Below are 19271 nucleotides of genomic sequence, written 5' to 3'. Positions count from 1 at the left end.
ACTGGTACAGAGACTTAGCTTCTTAGCTTAGTGTTCAATGAGCACTTCCACAGTTATTAACTGTGAGCTTACGTCGCCAAATTTACCATTTCTGCTTAGATGATACTTCATGCCCAGGGAAGTAAAGAGAATTTTGAATACTAAAAGATCCTGGATCGACCGGAAATCGGACCCAGACTCTTTCAGCATGGCTTTGCTTTGTAAACGTAGACTTTACCACCAGTCTAAGGAAGACCCCGCTACGAAAGCTGACTACAGATTTCCATCACGTGCAGAGGTGTCATTCTGTGCGTAACATATGATTCTCGTCTCGGTTTCTCGCTAATGGCACCCACACGAAAGCCAAAATCAAACCGATGATGTTCGTTTTCTGCTCTATGCATCTGAACTATAGGATATCCTAACAGTGTAAAGTATAAAATTATAATACAAACAGATGAGAATGTCACAGCTTGACGATGTTAGGTGCAAATATTGAAGTCAGTGTAAGCCACGTTTTTTAACTCATAAATACCCAGAACGATTTTGCGTTGCTGAAAATTCTATAACTTAAAATAATTCTTACTTTAAACGCACGGATTGAATACTAAGAAAATTGAGAGAGCTTTCTGTAAAAATCATGATTTGCAACACATTATATAAGTCTGTTTGTCGTCTAGGGGGATAATAGTGTATGATGAAACCCATCTAAACAAGCTTCAAATCAGGGGACATTTTTGCTATCGGATGATCAGGGATTGTTTGTCATGATTGAAATATAAATCACCTACCCCCAAAGGCAAATCAGCGAGAAAAATGAGTTTTATGTTTTTTTAATGGTCTCTCTTTAAGGATTCCGCTCGCTGCTGTTATGTATCAAATTTGTTACAAATTACGAAACATTGTCAATCATAAACTGCCAAAATGAAAATGAAATGTTTTTCTTGGCTTATTTTGTTCGTGTTACAAAATCAAATGAGAACGAATTCTGTAATACTTGCAGATATGCAATACATAACTATCCATAATAAACAATTCAAGTTTCGACCTCAGAATCTCCCTAAGACCTTCAATATATTTGCAAATTTGTAACGGAGATCCACAACAGCCGATTATTGTAGAATTAATTTATCGAAATAAATTCTATGCTTTGAACAGAACCTCAAACATTACTCGAACGCTATTGGGATAATTTTGGGATCTATGCTATCCAAATTTTGTAGTGTGAAGGTCTGAATCTATACTTTCCAAATCCGACTCTGAAGTAAGCTACACTTGACCTACTTGTTTTACCGTAATTTAAATGCGCTTTAAGCATTTTTCAATACCAATACCCAACAATGTTCAGACTACGGAGTTGTATCATGATACTAGCGGTTTTCGTGATATTTTGCCAATATCATGTTTCTAGAATGTGATATTTCTGCAGGAACTTCCAGAGGAATTCCCACAGGAAATTTCGACGGAACTCCTACAGGAACTTCCGAAGGAATTGCCACAGGAACTCCTACAAGAACTTCCAGAGGAACTTCTACAGAAACTTTCAGAGGAACTCCTAAAGGAACTTCTCGAGGAACTCCTACAGGAACTTTTAGAAGAACTCACAGGATCTGCCAGAGGAACTCCTACAGGAACTTCTGGACGAGTTCCCACAGGAACTTGTGGAGGAATTCCTACAGAACTTCCAGGAGAATTTCTGTAGGAACTTCCGAAGGAACTCCTACAAAAACATCCGGATAAACTATTACATAAACTTCCAGACGAAGTCCTACAGAAACTTCCGGATAAACTTCTACAGCAACTTCCGAAGGAACTCCCACAAGAACTTCCGGAGGAACTCCTACAGCAACTTCCAGAGGAATTCCTGCGGGAACTTCCGACCGAACTCCTACAGGAACTTCCGAAGGAATTTCCTCAGGAACTTCCGAAGGAACTCCTACAGTAAATTCCAGAGGAACTTCTTTAGGGACTTTCGGAGGATTTCCTACAGGAATTTCAAGAGGAACTCACAAGACCTTCCAAAGGAGCTCCTACAGGAGAATTCGGAGGAATTTCTACAGGAGTTTCCGTAATTCCTACAGGAACTTCCAGAGAAATTTCTACAGGAACTTCCAGAGAAACTCCTGCAGAAACATCCGGACAAACTTCTACAGAAACTTCTAGACAAGCCCCTACAGGAAATTTTGGAGGAATTCCTACAGAACTTCCAGAGGTATTTTTGCAGGAACTTACGGAGGAATACCCACAGGAACTTCAGAAGAACTCCTACAGGCACTTCCAGATTAACTCCTACAGGAACTTCCCGAGAAAGTCCTACAGGAACTTCCGAAGAAACGCCTACATGAACTTCCGGATGAAATCCTACAGAAACTTCCGGATGAAATCCTACAGAAACATGTGGACGAACACCTACAGGAACTTCCGGAGGAACTTCTACAGGAACTGCCGGAAAAAGTCGTACAGGAGTTTTCGGAGGAACTCCTACATAATCTTCCGGATGAACTCCTACAGGAACTTCCGGAGGAACTCCTACAGAAACGTCCGGATGAACTCCTACTGGAACTTCCGGAGGATCTCACAGGATCTTCCAAAGAAGCTTCAGCAGGAACTTCCGGAGGAACTCTTACAGAAACTTCCGGACGAACTCCTACATGAACTTCCAGAGGAACTCACAGGATCTTCCAGAGAAGCTCCTACAGAAACTTCCAGATAAACTCCTACAGGAACTTCCGGAGGAATTCCTACAGGAAATTGCGTTGGAACTTCTGGAAAAATTCCTACAGGATCTTCCGAATGATTTCTTACTGGAACTTTCGGAGGAATTTCTACAGCAACTTCCAGAGGAAGATGAAATCTTAGAGGACCATCAGGAAGGTCGCCCAGAGGAACTTTAGCTTAGCTTAGCTTAGACTGACTACACATATCAATGGTTGCTATTCCGTGATTGACCAAAGTCAGTGAAAATGCACAAAGAATCAACTAGAAGTTCAGCTGGGATTTGCCATAATCTTCTTCAATGTGCATAATTCAGTGCCTCTATTTATACAGGGTCAATAACGGCGCCGGCCACGTCCTTGCAGTCAGGTGGGATTGGGAGAAGGAATGTTAGTGTGTAACCTTTGCTATTTGGAGACCGTGTTTGCCTCTGCATCTCCACAAAGATTACTGGGAGGAATGTTTGTTAATGGGAAGGATCGTTGGGTCACAGGATTCACTTTGATTAGCGATTAGACCATGATAAATAATGATTTGTGAGATATATACATGCTTATTTGTAAATATAATATTTTCATTTGATATGAACAATTTCTATGTAGTGGAAAATTATGCCGACACTTTAGGTGACGAACCATTCAAAGTTTGTTGAACAAATACCTAAATGTAACATTCCTACAGCTGTGAGGACGAAAGCATGTGTTATTATATTTTACTTATTTGAAAAGAAACAAAAAACTTGATTGGTTGGAACATCATAGAACACTCTTATTCTTATGCCGACACTTACAGTGGCGAACCATCCAAAGTTTGTTGAATAAAATGAACTTTTCGCAAGTCTACACTTGTAGTGTCGAACCATTCAAAGTTTTTTTTTTAATTTCAAAAATAAAGGTAAAAAGGGGTGTTCTGAAAATAAAAAAAAATGTGAAACATAAATAATTCATGAATCAGAGTTTGTGTCGAGACTCACAGTGACGAACAATTCATAGTTTTTTGAAAATTTATATTAACGTCCCACAATTGTAACGATTAAATGTGCAGTCAAACATATTTTATAGATTAGAAATAGTAGCATGAAACGAGCTCACCAATTGATCCTTTATCCTTCACTGTGCAGCCACAATCCACTCTCAGCCTCACTCGTTTGCTCGGCTATATAAAAGCACTCAGAAAAAATAGGCGCGCGACCCGAAAAGGAAAAAAAAAACTTGGCTTTCTTGACGCACTGCCCAGCAGCAAGCGTCAAGGTCAAAGGATCAAAAAGAACTAACCGATCACGCCACTTTTTCACTTTCTAGACCGACGCGCGACATGTTTGATCCTGCCCTCGTCGCTCGCCCCCGTAGGAGCAAGTGTCAAGGTTGAAAGATCAAACAGAACTAACCGATCGCGGCACTTTTCACTTACTAAACCGACGCGCGACATGTTTGATCCTACCTTCGACGCTCGCCCCCGTAGGAGCAAGCGTCAAGGTCGATAGATCAAACAGAACTCCATCAGGAAGGTCGCCCAGAGGAACTGCAGAGAAACTCATTGTAAATCTTCCGGAAGAAATCCGAGGTACTTTCGAATAAATGTTCAACAAGAACATTTGAAGTAGTTTTTAGAGGGACTTCTAGGGACTTTTAGGTCAAACTGCTACAGAACGTCCAGATGAATTCTTGCAACAACTTGTGGAAGAACTCCTACAAGAACTTTCAAAGGAACTCCTACAGAAACATCCGGAGGAACTCCTACACGAACCATAGGAAAAAAAAATCGAAGAGAGACTTCTGGAAAAAAAAATCCTAGAGGAACTTTGAAAACATCCTAGAAGGACTTCCGAAAGAACTCTTGTATGTAGATTCTGAAGGCCATAACTTCAGACTAGTTTGGAACAGAAATGGGCAAAAAGAATCGGAGCCGTTCAAAAGACCCGGATCACTTAAATGAACGAGCATTACGTCCTAACTGGGACATTTTTCTCATTTTAGTGTTCAATGAGCACTTCCACAGTTATTAACTGAAAGCTTTCTTGCCAAAGTTGCCATTTTCGCATTCGTATATCGTGTGACAGGTACGATGATACTCTCCCAAGCAACACAGTTTGTTTCAACTCAAGAATAAATATATCTCTTGAAACTAATCAGAGTAGAAATTCGTTGAAAATGTGACTTACAATTGCACTGAATAGCAACGCAAAAAACTCAAAAGGCGGAGCCTGTTTGCAACATATTTATGTTATAGAGAAAATGCATATTTGTTGCAAAATACTTAAGAGGAAAATATAAACGAGAATCGAACTCCCGACTTCTAGATCATAGAACTTTTCCTCTACTCACTACTCCACCAGCTCTTCAAAAAACTACCTCACAAATGCACTATATAAGCGACCACATAGCTTTGTTGCTTATTACTTTACTGCACCCTTCGGAATACTTACGGCAAAATATGGACACGCCCCACAGAGCTAAAGTTTTTGCAAAAACTTTCGCGCAACATATGAGAAACACCATGTTAACAAACACGCTGTTGCTAGAACATATTTTTGTTGTAACAAGATACGTGAGGTGCAGCTCAGCTATACTGCAACTTGATTGAAACAAACAAACTTTTAGCTGTTAAACACGTAGTTTAGTGCAACTTTCACGCAACTGAGATGAATATTCTAGAGTTGTGGATATTAAAACGCAATTTGCATGGAATGAAGTTGCGTTGCGGATGCTCTAAATGAAAGTATATTGAAACATAACATTAAAATTGTCATTTTTGGAGAAGTTGCAAGGGTTTGTTTTAATGTTACAGAACACATCTTGATAAACTTGACTTCATTGGTGCTTGCAGAGGACACTTGCAACAAATCTCGCCGTTTCAATAATGTTAGACGTCAAATACGTGGTAAAATGCATGTTAATTGGAACGACAATGAACTTTATGAGCTTTTGATTAATATGCAACGGAACTAGAACTATGTTAGTTATAGATGCTTTTATTGATACATCTTGGAAACCATTTTTGGGAAGCATTTCTTTGAAAGATGTTTCGTGCTTTGCCCAGGGAAGTCATGGAAATTTCCATTACGAAAAGATCCTGGATCGACCAGGAATCGAACCCAGACACCTGCAGCATAGCTTTGCTTTGTAGCCGTGGCCGGTTAAGGAAAGCCCCATAAATATACATCTTTGCTTCAAAATCCATTTTTTCTGTTGTGGTTTGTAATTAATCATTCATCGCAACAAAAAACCACTAAGTGCAAATAATCCTGACAGCAGTAATGGTCCAGGATTCTGCAACGATATTAGCTCGGTTCATTGAAATGGTTAGCAAAGAAGTGAACAATCTACAGATTGTACTGACTGCTGCTGAATCATCTACAGGGAGGTACCTCTCGTGCACAAACGCTAAGTAGCCGGTTAACGCCACAAAGAATCAGAAATGTATGGTTCTGCTTTGGCAACCGTGTCGACATGGTGTTCCGTTTCCGCAATTTTGCGATGTTGTTGCTGCTGCTGCTGCTCGAAAAAAGCTTATTCCGGTTGTCTGCTGCGGCATAAAAGGGCAAACTTTGTTGAATTGTGTGCTTTCACAGCACGATGCCGTTACACAAAGGTAAACTGAAATCATTTTCCGTGCAGCTCTAAAAAGGTTATAGCCAAGTAACAAAAATATTTCGATTGTTCCTTTGAATATGATCTTATTTTACCCTTCAAAGATTCAACAAATCCAAAAGCACTTCCACAGTTGTTAACTGCTGCGAGCTGTTACTTAATGTCCGGGGATAACATGAAAGCAATCCTGGAATTTTAAACTCGAAAGGATCCTATGCCGTCGCGAGAATCGAATCAAGACACCTTCAGCCCTGCACGTTATTGCAAAGTTAAAGAAGACCTCTTTCCCGATAACATTCTGTTGCAACTATATTCACTTGCAAAAGTGATACGAATTTCATGTCCTGCGAATTCGACTCTTAAATATTCATCATATCAAATCGAGACAGTGAGATAACGGTCGTTGTGCTATGCTTTTCAATTTTGCAAATGAGCTTGCAGTACGGAGTTTGATTTGTACTGCATCGATAACAATGCCCGGCGGAGAAATCGAGCTATAGCTTGAAGATAGCTGCAGTGAATTATTGATTGCACTTTTTATGTTATTTTATCCCAGATGTTTTTTGACGTTAACTACGTCTTACGGCAATATACTGGGTGTCAATTGAAAATCTAAAATTTTGCGACCGTCACGAAATTATGAAAGATTTTGAACGCTAATAACTCAGTCATTTATCTATAGATTTTAAAAATTTTCCCACCAATCGGTCGGAAATGTATACAGCAATTTTCTCGAATGGAGAAAACTATTGAACATCGACAATAAACTATTGAAAATTTGGAAAATGTCGACCCCTTTCTTACGCAACCAATCACGTGCAAGCAGTTTTCCACGCTTCTTTTGCGTTCCGCTTCGCACTATAAAAGCAGACCGATTCCTGCTTCTTCGCTCATTCTTCTTTTTGCCGTCAGACTGTGAACATGGTCGGCGAGCAAGTCTCGAGTGCCTTTCGCATTCTCAGCTCAGTTTTCAATGGAACGCGAATGGAACAACAACACGCCGCCACGACTGAAGCCGTTTGTAGAAGCGCACATCGTCATCGCCACCGCAAACCTCATCGGGCGAGGAGGATTTCTACCAGTGCGCCGTCAAAATGTGTCCGTGTTACGCAAATTCAACATTTCAATCGGTCCTTTCCGGAGCCAATAAATGTGTTTTAAAGAGTTGATTGTGTAATATTCCCTAATGTGTTTACCACATACTTGCTATAATTTCTTAATTCATCTCATAGCAGCATACAATAATTAATTTATTACGAATAATTGACAATACGGCAATTTGAGGATGTTTCCGAGGACGCTGCTGCAGTGCCGTCGGGATGCAATAACAGCATAATGCTAATCTTGTAATTCCCTTACCCAGACATCAGTTTCATATAGCCTATTTCCCAGATAAGAAAACGAAGAATTTGAAAGGAGGAGCATCACCTGCTATTCTAAGGGTATAGAGCATCCCTTCTTTGTTGAATTCGGTTTCATTCTGTTTTCGCTTTCGAGCTGGTAAGAGCTCTTTCAAACCTGCTCAGCTCCTCGCTACCAGAGGCAAGCTGTTTGTACGAGATGGCTGAAGAAAATCGACCAAAGCCGCTTGTTGAAGCGCACATCGTCATCCGCACCGCAAATCTCATCGGGCGAGAAGGATTGCAACCAGTGCGCCGTCAAAGTGGATCCGTGTTACGCAAATTGAACAATTTAATCGGCCCTTTTCAGAGCCAACAAATGTGTTTTAAAGAGTTGATTGTGTAATATTCTTTAATTTGTTCGAGATGGCTGAAGAAAGTCGACCAAAGCCGCCAAAATGTGTCTGTGTTACGCAAATTCAACAATTCAATCGGCCCTTTCCGGAGCCAATAAATGTGTTTTAAAGAGTTGATTGTGTAATATTCCCTAATGTGTTTACCACATACTTGCTATAATTTCTTAATTCATCTCATAGCAGCATACAATAATTAATTTATTACGAATAATTGACAATACGGCAATTTGAGGATGTTTCCGAGGACGCTGCTGCAGTGCCGTCGGGATGCAATAACAGCATAATGCTAATCTTGTAATTCCCTTACCCAGACATCAGTTTCATATAGCCTATTTCCCAGATAAGAAAACGAAGAATTTGAAAGGAGGAGCATCACCTGCTATTCTAAGGGTATAGAGCATCCCTTCTTTGTTGAATTCGGTTTCATTCTGTTTTCGCTTTCGAGCTGGTAAGAGCTCTTTCAAACCTGCTCAGCTCCTCGCTACCAGAGGCAAGCTGTTTGTACGAGATGGCTGAAGAAAATCGACCAAAGCCGCTTGTTGAAGCGCACATCGTCATCCGCACCGCAAATCTCATCGGGCGAGAAGGATTGCAACCAGTGCGCCGTCAAAGTGGATCCGTGTTACGCAAATTGAACAATTTAATCGGCCCTTTTCAGAGCCAACAAATGTGTTTTAAAGAGTTGATTGTGTAATATTCCCTAATGTGTTTACCACATACTTGCTATAATTTCTCAATTCATCGCATAGCAGCATACAATAATTAATTTATTACGAATAATTGACAATACGGCAATTTGAGGATGTTTCCGAGGACGCTGCTGCTGTGCCGTTGAAATGCAATATATTGACGTTAACTACGTCTTACGGCAATATACTGGGTGTCAATTGAAAATCTATAATGTTGCGACCGTTACGATATTATGTTTGAGTTTGAACTAAAGAAAGGCTGAAACTATGACAATCGACTAAAATTCAAATGCAGAAAATCACTTGGCGTAGTTCACGTCATGCGGTCGTGTCTTGTACACAACCCCCCCTGATTTTTTAGTTTAAACGGCGTTCGGAAACTTTATATGAATATGTATCTCTAAACCTGCAAGACTGTTTTAGATGTTTTGACATTTTTTTCACCTACAGATATACTACTTGCCTTCAACTTGTACGCAAGTTCTGCCTTCTGTATGCAACGTTGCTCGCAAGTGTAACAGATAGAGTGATAGACAATTGTGCTACTTTTCCTCAAATGTCGTTGCCCCGACTGTTAGTTCCCCAAATGACCATTTTCCCCGAATGCGAAAGTCTTGAGTGACAGGGTGATGAACTAGGAAGAACGATAATTATCAGAAGGCCAGCTCCAAAGGCACGTTCCCCACCAGTTAAGAGATTTGTGGCATTTGGAGAAATGGCATTTGGGGAAAAGTAGCACAACCATGATAGACAGATAAATAGGCAGATGTGACAACAGATCATGGCTTTTCCCTTGTTTTTATCTTGAGAATATTGATTCAAACTTAAAATTCTCAAAATTGTGTGAAACTCATTATTATTTAAAATTTTTGACCAAAGGGGGTCAACATTCAATACTTAAAATGAGTTTGTATGGACCATGGAGAATAAACTTTCTGAAAATATTTCATTGACAGTTATCGGAACGCATGATTCGCCGTTGGTCGGTGACGAGCACAAGCATGATTTGATAGTAATCGGTGACATTATTCACCTCATCAGCGACAACTGAACGCATCAAAATTAGCAACTAATGAACGTAAATCGAACATTGAGCTGTGCTGTGAACAGGTGAGCAAATACTTGTCCTGCAGTATGCAAACACAAACAATCCCAAAGACCTCGCCACATTCACTCCAAATATAGCCAGGGTGAACAACAAATTTGGACACATGGTGCGTTGATACGGAATGCTTCCAAATTGATAATCTAGTATATAGTTACAAAATAGCTTGACGCACATTTCTTGAAAAAACTTTAGAAAGCTCCTATTTGAAGAGAATTTGAATTCTCCCTTGATCCAAAATTCTGAAGACAAGTTCAATCCCACCTGGTTTGTAATGTCCAGAAAAAGAAGAACAGCAAACTTAACAAAATACCTAGACATCACAAACCAGCCGTCGGACCATCGTTCAACAGCGGAAAACCCTCGATCGTAAATTGTGTTTACCATTCTCGCGTTCGTTGTGACTACTGGTCGGTTGTTACCGTGCGCCAACCATCACCATTAGCCTCCCAATTCGGACGAAATTCACCAAATTCCGACAACGACAGCAGCGCTAGGAGGTACAGTGTTGGACAATACGTTTGCATCTTTTCGATTTCCCATACCTGGGCCTCGTGGTCGTGCGGTTAGTGTCTTCAGGCATTTAAGCGCATCGTGTCATGGGGTGTGGGTTCGATTCCCGCTTCAGCTCTTGAAACTTTTCATCAGGAATGTTTCTCGGCAGTGCCACTGGAGCATGCTTGTCCGTTATCTAGTGTTAAGTTACAGTCTGTCTAGCTAAATGGCTGAAGACGGTCCCGAGTAACACACATGTTATAATTGTGTATTATCAACTTATATATGACTAGTTTTGGTCATATATCAGTTGATAATGCACAATTATAACATGTGTGTAGCTGAGGTATCCATGTCTTTTAAAAACGATCAACTGTTGTAAACTAGATTCAACTATTTATGGATCGATTTGAATGAAATATTCTCATTTCTTTGGACGTAACTTGAACTCCAATATATATTTCTGAGATTCTTTTACAATCACGAGTTCAAATGTAGTAATGATTTTACTGAAGTAATATTTTTTTCAGAAATATTATAACTAAATCTACAACTTTGCAAAATATAGCATGAACCTATTTCTGCATTTTTTCGTTTCCAAAATTAATATATTTTTTATCACAAAATCGCTTTAGTCAAATCATTATCGATTTCAAACTCAACGAATTTCAAGCTTTGTCTAAAAAAACTGTGGAAATTTTATTCAAATCGGTTCATAAATAACTCAGATCTAACCGATCTAACCCTCTAGAATTGACCATGTTGCTTTGAAAATCAAAATATTTGCAAACGTTTTGTCCAATGCTGTAAGTACCGGGAACAATGTCCTTCTTGTAACTGCCACCATTCGCTGCCGTCGTTTGCCATGTACACTTCCTTTGACAGATCCTGCTGTGTAAGGTGGGGAATGTCGTTGCCGTTATTTGTGTTTGGGCAAATAGTATCTGGCCAATTCTATTCAATACAGCTCATTTGATTGTTGTTTTGGGTTTAACAAGCTGCTGCTGCTTGTTTTGTTGAGACGCTTGAGTGCCTTACAATGTGTGTATAGGGGCGTAGCTAGGGGGACAGTGGAGGTGCTGCTTCCCTTATTTGGATGATGAAAAATAAATGCGTCATAGGTTGGGTTTTTAGAAAATTATGTTTTTTGATTTTCTTCAATATTCACTATAGCGCACATATTGACTGTAAATTGCATCAAGATGAAATCCTTGGAGTTCTAAAAATCCTCAAATCATGCTTTTTCAAAGCACATCTATTAAAAAATATAAATATGGCTAAAAACAGGAATTCTGCCAATGATTTTGCCAACATAGCTACTAGTAATATATATGTACAAAATATTCTAAATAGATCCATCCACGAAGAATATACTATGGGTTCAATAAATGATATTTCAAAGAATTTCTTTAGATTTTCCTTTTAATAAATTCTTCTAAGCATTAATCCAGCTCTTTGCTCTATTAGATTTCTTCCTGAACTTCTTAAAATTCCCAAATATTTTTTATGAAGTATTTTCAAAAATTTCAGACATGCAAAGATTTGTTCTAATTAATGTAGCAGATCAAGAACAAATGTTCTTCCAAACGACAAGCATTCCTCAAAAACACATAAAAAAATTTCAAGTATTGCACCAATGCAATCGCAACTCAAGGCAATTATTTGCATATTATTCAGGCATTCTCTCATTAATTCGTCCAGGAATTACAATCGAAATTTATTAAGCGAATCATACACGTTTTTGAAGTAATCTGTTCAATATTCTTAGAAAAATTGACCTATGACTTTCTAACGATATCTTGGGTAAGATTTTATTATAAATATTTGAGCTGTTTTGTGGATAATGTGATTCTAGTTAGGGTTTCCGGTACCTACCATTTTTGCTGAGTATCGGTTTTATGATTTTGCAGCAGTCAGAACCGGTAGTACTGGTAATATACCGGTACTGACATTTTTGCAACTGAACCGATAACATATACTACAATTTTGATGTTGTTAATAAGAAAACAAAGTATAATGAGAACAAATATTACAGTATTTAAAGATTCCTTTTAAAATAAATTTTTGAATTAAAAGTTTTAGAATGTTAATAATAATTATCATTGAATATAAATCTTATTCAAGATCAACTCAGTACCAGTATTACGGTACCAAAAGTGAGTCGGTATTATTGGTACCAGTACTACTGTTTCAAAAACTCTAATTCCAATGTCATCTTATGAAAATACACTATAATTTGGACTAATGATCTTCTGAGTCAGATTGCAACACACGCATTGCGTTTTGGTTGCTGGTTGCATGGATTCTTGATTGAAATGCTTAAAATTATGACTCGCGTATCCGTTTCTGATCGATAAAAAATAAATAAATAAATATAAATGCTTGAGTGAGTCTTAAACCAAGAGCCTCCTAATTAATAGTCGTGTATTCTATCACGCAACCAATTTATTGTGTTCAATAATGGGTGATCGATACAATTGAGTTGAAGCAAAGTGCACCACTCTGGATGTTACGCTCATGAAGAATTATGATTATGACTTCAGCAACTGTGATTTGTGATCCTGATATCATGACCTTACCAATTTATGAAATTCATTACTTGTAGGTAATGACCCAAGTAACACAACTTGTTTTATGAATGAATAAAATACTTGATTCATACAAATTGGTATGTTTTGTGGTGAATATGGATAACTTTATTTTGTACACTTATATCACCGAAACAGCGCAAAAAATGGCTGCTCATAAAATATCTTTCATGTCATAGAAGATGTTTCCCAATACATCATTAGAACATACAATTATGTGTTAAAGATGTATTACATAGCATCACTAATACTTACTTGTTATATTGAAGCTAAGAAGATGTATTGTTTTACAAATTACATCTATTTTTGTTTTGTTAGCATCAGTTCAAAACAAAATCAAAATAATGAAAGCGAATGTTTTTTTTCTCTTCACGGTGCTTATGGTGATTATTAACTTTTCTTCTGTTAATTCCCAATAGTGTACTCAAACTGTGTGCGGCTCTAGATTTATTGTGAAATGCACAATTTTATTAATTGTAAATTCATGCGCCTCAATGAAATGGAAAAACAAAACAAACTATCCTAAAAATATGTGTGCCATCATAGAATTTTTCAGCGGATCAATTCCCAATGTCAAAAAAACACAATATGGCGTCTTCCTCACGAAGCCTGCAGTGCCGTCAAAAAATGTTCGGATGTATATCGATTACATATTCTAAACTTTCTATGAAAATCATGTTACTAAGTAACATCCACATTAATATCAATCGAACTACCCTGAATAACACACTACTTGTGGATAATCACAATGTGTTTATTGCGCTCACTTCTCAAATTGACATTCGGACAGCATAAATCAAACGACTTTATATACTGTGCCGTGGCCATTTTTTGAACCGTCAATGTTGCCCCCGGCAAATTTTTACTTTGCATTCATAAGTGCCACGTGGCAACTGAAGCGCTTGTATAGTTTGTTTGAACAACGTATTTACGACGTAAAAATAACATGCATAAATCTCAAACCATCAAGTTGGCTCAAACAGGTGTTCATAATGTGCTACTGACGTTTTACTTAGCATCTCATTTTCAAGAAAGGTAATGAAGTCATATACTTGTAAAATCAACGTATTCAATACGCATCAGAAACATATGTTTTTTTTTTATTGAACGTTGTGAGGCAACTTGTAATCATCAAACCTTACAATGACCGTATTTCACCACAAGATGTTTTTCAATAGGATTATAATGCTGTTGTAACACATCATATGTCAATATCTCGAAAAGCATCGAATGCAATCGCTGTAGCTTATCTGTGATGACGATGGACTTCAAAGAATAACAGAGCATGTGCTACTGTATAGAATGCTTGCATTTATATTGGTGAACAATCTCAGCTCCACTATGCATTACTTGGTGGTGTAGTGATACGGTGTTGACTTCTGAATCCAAAGGTCACGTGTTGGAGACCGGGTGAAAACTTTTTTTAAAATTTTCATCAAATTTTTGTGGCATCGTATGTCTGATTGTAAAAGTGTGGAAAAGTCGTGCGAAAAGCTTATATAGTCTCCACTTTCATAAGTGTAAAATGGTTTGCAAAGTTCATACCAGCTGAAAATTGTCTTATTGTCACCTGAAAAATTAAGATTCAAAACTTTGAGCGTCATACGGGAGTGGGTTAGAAAGGCCCGTGTCAATATGAACAACTTGCATGATGTTAATGCATCTTCATGGTGTTTGAATGTTATTGAAAACTAGTTCAAAATACTTTTATAGCGCATACGTTTTGATAACGTAAACATTAGCGGTTAAAATCTTAAAAAGTTATATTAACATAAGCTACTTTAATAATACCTAGACCGTTTGATTTATTTCTAATTCATGATCTTGAATGACATGTTTTTCGAATACTGTACTATAGCTCATATATAACACAAGATGTTATATAATACTCGAATAAAGCTTCAATATAACAATATATCGTTAATGCTTCACAAAAAGATGTATTTGGTGTTACTTGGGGATTTAGTAATCAGATTTTGTCCGTGTGTAAGTGAATAAATTCAAACTTATTACTTTAATTTTAAACCAGATATAATTTGTGTCGTTTGATATAACGGTATTAGCTGTTAGGCTGTTGTTAATGTCATGTACCACACTCGACTTTTACACGAAACTGAAGACGACTTCCAAGTCGAAATGCGCGTATCTGTCAAAATATACAAATTCTAGTTGAAGTCAAACGATATATTTCTAAACACGATTTTTTCAAAAACAGGAGGGACAAAACCTGCATGTGAGAAACGCGAGTTTAAAGTTTTTTCAACAGAGAAACTTCAAAGTAGTTTGGAGTACCATGTACCTTTTAATTCCAGACTAAATTCTCATCTTTGACAGATACACGTATTTCGACTACCACTTGCAGTCTTCTTCAGTGGAGTCTATCCATAGTGGATATGAGTAACTGACACTGAAGAAGACTGCAAATGGTAGCCCAAATACGTTTATCTGCCGAAGATAAGCATTTAGGACGGAATTAAAAGGTATAAGGTACTCTAATCTACTTTTAAGTTTCTCTATTGAGCTTCTGCTCAGAGGATTCGAATATCTTAAGAAGAGTTTTTTTCAGGATTTTTTTTTATTCTTTACATAATGTATGGATATCGAATATATGCAAATCCTCTACGAATTATGTTATCTTTTTTGTTTGATGGGAAAATCACCTAAACTGCTGTTGAGCAGCTGTGAAACAGTAAAATTTTTCTGTATGCTTCACTCAAAACCGACCAATATGTCACTTACACCCTTTTGCGTATTGGGCCCTCAAAGTCGATTTACTCTGAACAAGCTTGTCGCCACTTCCACCCCTTTGCTTCTAATCCCTTGAAATATTATTTAAAAATTGTTTTTTTTTGTAGTGCTTTTGAGATTATGTTTTAAATTACTCCATAAATTTTGCCTAGAACACCTCCAGAGATTCCTATTAAAAAATCCCAGATCGCCCAGAGATATTTTCAAGGAAGTCTTATAAATATTCCTCCTATTTTGCTTCCAGAATTCAAAGTTTTCTGAAGCAAGGATAGGGGTCATGCACAAATTACGTCACGCTCCAAGGGGGGGAAGGGGATCGAGCCAAGCGTGACAAGCCTTACAAAATTTTCGGAGGACTCATACAAAAAGTGTGACAAAGGGGGGGGGAGGGGGTCGACAAAGTTGAAATTTAGAGTGACATAATTTGTGTACAATCCCATACCGAAAAGTACTTCTACTTTAAGCCAGGGTAACTTTTAAACTTAAGCTCTGCAAAAAAAACCTTTGGATATTATGTCCAAAAATCTTTATATATCATTGAATCATTTTTACAGGAATGTTTCAAGAATTCGACAAGAAATTTCGTCAAGGGCTCATCCTAGCATTCTTGTATGCAAATGTTTCCCAAGAAATGTCATCAGCTGTTTTATTTGTTTTATTTGTTTCTTGTTGAATTTAGATATTACATCTAAGGCCTCCTACAGCAATTCCTGATTAGCTTTTCCACGATATAGAAAAACATGTATAAATAATGGTTTTCTATTTGGCCATAATCAAGTGTGACGCAATAAGAAATGTAGTCATAACTTGTACACCTACCTTAATTGATAGTTTCGTCAAAGACTTTCCAAAAGCCTGAAGTTCTTCTGAATAATTCTTTAAATAAAACTCAAGAAATTATTACTGGGAACTTGAATAATAATTTTGTTATCAGGGTGGCCCGGAAAAAAATCCCGTAATTTATTCAGAAGTTTCAAGGAGAAGAAGAAGACTTCAGTAGGTTTTCCGGAAGATTTCCTTATCAGGTTTGACTCGATTTGACTTTGATTTTTTTTGACTTGATATTTCAAGAATTTATTTTCATATTTTTCCAACACCCAATACAAGGATTAATTCAGATATCCTTATCCACGAATTCTCTTGGAAATTATATTATATTGCATCGATACTCCTTAGGCTAGGAAATCATGTAAGGATTTGTGATAAATACTGTATGGCCCATAAAAAAAGCAAAAACCGTTGGATCATGTTCTATGTTAATTTTAATACGGATAATGGTTCTGCAGAATCATAAATTTTATTTGTAAATTGTTTTGTTAGGTCTGTTAAGAATATTTTTTTTTTGTTTTGGATTACAAGAGAGGATTAGGAGGCATACCTTCTGATTTTATTTCAGTCATCAAGTTTAATAACGTTGAGATAAAAGCTTCTTAAACGTTAAAAATATGGTGAATTTTTCACATGCCTTGTCTCGAATATTCCCATTTGTCAAATGAAAGTCAAATGTTCATATCTAATACAAGGGATATATAAAAAAAATTGGCGCGGTCGGTTTATTTTAAAGTACTGGGATTTATGTGTCTTATAGGTGTGATAAGCGGCTCTGCATTGCTGAAAAACTATGAGTCGATGTTAATTAAAGTGGCCCTCAACCAAAGGAATAAATATATTTTTCAAAAAGTTCGTACATATCTCTGTATTTACAGTTGTGTTCAGAATAATAGTAGTGAGAGCCGATTTGTAGACAAAATGCTCAAGTTTGACATGTTGTAACTTTTTCCCCTAATCGGCATGAAATTTAGGTAGAGAACCAGATATAAGATTAGTTCCATTATTTATCACAAAATTTTAAGTTTTTTACAGTTCCCTTTGAAAAGTTAACAACCAGATGAAATCGCTCATAATAAGAGTAGTTTTCGTTTTGTATTTTTTTTTCAGCATCAATTTTGTGCAACTTGACTAAAAATTGTTGAAACGATAATTAAAGATTAATTTCAAAGCTTAAAATACAGCTACTATTATTTTGAGTGATTTCACCTTGCGCTTAAGTTTTGAACCGGTACAGTAAACATTTCAAATTTTTGAGATAATAAAATTGACCATACAAATATAGTTCTCTGTCAAAATTTTATGCCTATTGCTAAAACGGGAACAAAAAAAATTAAACAACATAAGATTGTATGAAAATCGGCTTTTACTACTATTATTCTGACCACAACTGGATGTTCTAATTAAGGTAATTAGGGCACTTTAACCTTTCAAAGGCGCGGACGACTCTTTTGCACCCTCTTGCTCTTGATCAGTTCTCAAAATTTTAATTGTATTGTGTAGGGGATTTCTATATGCAACCACAACGATTGGTGACCAATCTAGATATACGGCCGGAAATGTAGTGTACACCCCCTATTCTACTAGTGATTCGTGATAAAGTTTTGAATATATTTCAAATGTATTTATGTGAAACTATGTGAATATAGTATGTTTCAAGTCTTGCGAGCTCATGTGGAACATTTTTGAACCACAATAATCACTTGGCTACTTGACATGTTCAGTCACAGGAGACCGGAATATTTAGTATGTGATCCCGAAAAAAACAAATCCAAATTTAATGCTGATTTCCATGCTGTGCTTATCAAAATCAAATTTATTGAAAAAAATATGGACATTGGAAGCCTTTCCCGTCATTTTAAATACAGTTTTTTTTTCAGTTTTTGATTCTAAAAGACCGGGTTTTTAAATACCGTCGTTGGGGGTGACAATGGGTCAAAAAGGGATATGTGCGCTTTATTTTTTGAATAACTATCGCAATTTAACTCCAATAAACTTCAAATTTGGTGTGTATGTACTTTGATGGTACATTAACAACTGTTCAAAAAATTAAAGACAAATATTTATTCACAGCGGCACCACAAGTGAATGAAAAATGACCCAATCTCACCCCATAGAGGGGGTGACATTGGGTCACTGTAATTGAAATAACTTGTTTTTGAGAATATGATTTCAAAACCATTCACAACTGAAAAATATTGACAAAATACGATGCAAACAAGATAAAAAGATATCTAAGATGTTTCACAAGTATGATAAACCCACTTAAAAGAAAGATTATACTAAAAGCTGAAGAGCTATGAGAAAAAATATGTGAACCCAACATTTATCGTCAACTTTACATAAATTTTCTTGGTTTTTCCCTCAAACTGTCTTCAAAGTCTCATCCCTATTGCTATAAAGCCCATTCAGTTTCCTCAAAGGTGTAAGTACTGAAACAGTGATTATTTTAAATCTTCGCAAATAGTTAAATTTCGGTGCGACATTCCACGATCAATAAATTTCAGGCAGAAGTTGACGTCATAATCCGAGTATTTCAGCGATGCAACTCATTGTACTTCCGTGAGATGTTTCTATATTATGAAAACACTGATAAATAATCAAATTTAGAAAAAAAAACACCCTTTTGATAAAAATTTACGATGTTGCTGCGCACGAAACACAATTGCTGGTTTGAGAAGTTGTCAAAATGCGTTGTATTGTTATTCAATGCAAGGAATACTCAAGTAGACTTGTTTGATGTTTCAGAGATGCTGTATTTAGAAAGAATAAACACAT

The 19271-nt window shown here is 37.0% G+C and overlaps 1 protein-coding gene across 13 annotated transcripts in view; it reads right to left on the bottom strand.

Moving 5' to 3' along the window:
* Positions 1 to 19271, bottom strand: part of LOC5568795 (potassium voltage-gated channel protein Shaw) — a 367684-nt gene that overhangs the window by 85195 nt on the left and 263218 nt on the right. The window lies entirely within an intron of this gene.

Source organism: Aedes aegypti, chromosome 2 (genome assembly GCF_002204515.2).
Source record: "Aedes aegypti strain LVP_AGWG chromosome 2, AaegL5.0 Primary Assembly, whole genome shotgun sequence".
Taxonomy (NCBI): Eukaryota; Metazoa; Arthropoda; class Insecta; order Diptera; family Culicidae; genus Aedes; species Aedes aegypti.
This window is presented reverse-complemented; position numbering and strand designations above follow the sequence as displayed.